Raw genomic sequence first — 2,560 nt, 5'->3', positions numbered from 1 at the left:
TATATATATATCAGTTATAACTATCAATATAAACATCTTCAATTTACCAATCAAAATAATCAGACTGGCCAAATGAATCATTAAACAAAATCCAAAAATATGCTGTAATAAGAATCACATGTAAGTTAGAAAGCAATTAATAGATTGAAGGTCAAAGGATGGAAAACAATACTACTTGTGATAGGAGCTCAGAGAAAAGCAGGGGTAGATTTTCTGGTTGCTGTCAATGTCAGCTTCACACCAAGAGGGGTCAAAAGAGATAAAGAAGGTTACTACTTACCTGTTAGGGGAAAACTGCAAGAATAAGAGGTGTTATGTGAACATAGTGCAAACAAACTAGATATTATAGACAAAAAGAACAACAAAACTCTATAAACAAGTGGAAACTACATAACATTTCTGTGAACAATCAATAACTAATAGATGAAAGTAAAAACTAAATTTAAAATTATTTAGTCTCAAAGAAAAATGCAGATCCAACTTATGGAACCTGTATGGTGCCATGAAAACTGTCTTAAAAAGGAAATTTATAGTGGTGAATTCTTATATTAGCAAAACAGTACAAGGTGAAATAAATAATCTTATGCCATACGTCCAGCTCCCAGAAAAAGAAGAGCAACTCATGAGAAATCAAAAAGACTGAATGAAATTGTAAAGCTGGCAGCAGTAATTAATTCAATGGAGACAAAGACAACAACATGAAGAATTAATGAGTTGAAGGGTTGGTTCTTGAAAGAATAAATGAAATTGATAAGCCCCTAGCCAACCTAATCATAAAAAGGACTACAAAATTCAAATTTATGTGATAAAGAATGAAAACGGTAAAACCACCTAAAGACCTTATGCATACTCAGATGATCTTCAGTAGCCTTTTACTGGGTCCAGGGAGATGGCTCTTTAGAATAAGCACTTGCCTGGCAAGCAAAAGGGCCTGTATGCAATCCCTGAATCCACAAACAAACAAACAAAAACAAACAAACAAACAAATAAGCAAAAAACTATTTAGAAAATCTTTGATCTCACAGAATGGAAAATGTAGAACAAAGTATAGATTGCTAGATACATATGAAACAACAAAGCTGAACTAAGAAAGTATAAAAATTCTGAATAATCCAATATCAGTGAATAAAATTGAAAATGTAATAAAAATCCTAGAAACAAACAAAACCCAGGTACTGATTGATTCACAGCTCAGTTCGACAAGAAATTTAGTGAAAATTTAACATGAAATCTTCTCAAATATTTCAATGAACTATAAAAGGAAGTAAGTCCTAAAATTCATTCCTGAAGGCAAGTATTACTCTATACCAAAACCAAAGAAAGACCCCAGCAAGAAAGAGAACTGTAAACCAATCCCCCAAAGAAAATAGATAAAAAAAAACTGAATAAAATACTGGCACACAGAATGCAGCAAATCATCAAGAAGATTATTACTATTTTTTATTTTTAAAATAATTTTATTGAGAAATAAATAGCACTGAGACAGTTTGAAATCAAATTGGTAGGACAGTTTCAATAATTAACACATTGCATACATTCTTCCTAGTGGTTAATTGCTGTACAAGATGTGGACATGCTATCCTATTTACAAACACCATTAGAACAAATCCTTCTATTCATTAAGAGAATGTAACTATATATCTATCCTAACAACTTTGAATGCACAGACACAAAATGGACATTCATGGATATCCCCTTTTTTTGTTAAGTTCCATTATTTGAATATTATAGGTGTGTAAACTCAGCAAAATATTCTAAAAGAGTCCAGTAGTCAATAATAGCATTGGGTCTTGCTCTTCACTGGCAATGTCAGAAATTGGTGACCTGAGTCCCCTACAGCTCAACATAATAGCATGGCTTTACTTCTTTTTATTCTTATTTTTTATGTTTTTATGTTTATTTTTATTTTTTTCCATAATTTCATTGAGAAACAAATAGCAATGAGACAGTTTCAAACCAAATTGGTAGGACAGTTTCAATATTTAACACATTGCATACATTCTTCCTAGTAGTTAATTAATGTACAAGATTCGGAATTGATAGCCTATTTACAAACACTAATAGAACAAATCCCTCTATTCATTAAGAGAATGTAAACTATATATCTATTCTAACCACTTTGAATACACAGGTACAAAATGGACATTCATCTGTATCCCTTTTTTTCCTTAAGTTCCATTATTTAAATATTATAGGTGTGTTATCTCAGCAAAATATTCTAAAAGAGTTCAGCAGTCCCTAATAGTATTGGGTCTTCCACTTCACTGGCAATGTCAGAAATTCTTGACCTGAGTCCCCTATAACTCGACATAACAGCATGGCTTTACTTCTTATACTTCGATTCTATACTTTTCTGCTGGATGATTAAGACCAAGGTAAGGCAGGACCTATGCAACAAGAGTTGTAGCTTTTGGGTTTGATAAGGTCAGTGAAATTCCCTCAGGATTTATCCTGAGATCTGAACCTCAGATTGTAGAACCTTTGCTAGTGTCAGCCATGTGGATGAGTCACAGCCATTGCTTGGCCAATGTGCTCTCTGTGAAAGCCTGAGAGAATGTTT

This window comes from Octodon degus, unplaced genomic scaffold, assembly GCF_000260255.1.
Source record: "Octodon degus isolate 3935 unplaced genomic scaffold, OctDeg1.0 scaffold00081, whole genome shotgun sequence".
NCBI classification, from domain to species: Eukaryota; Metazoa; Chordata; class Mammalia; order Rodentia; family Octodontidae; genus Octodon; species Octodon degus.
This window is presented reverse-complemented; position numbering follows the sequence as displayed.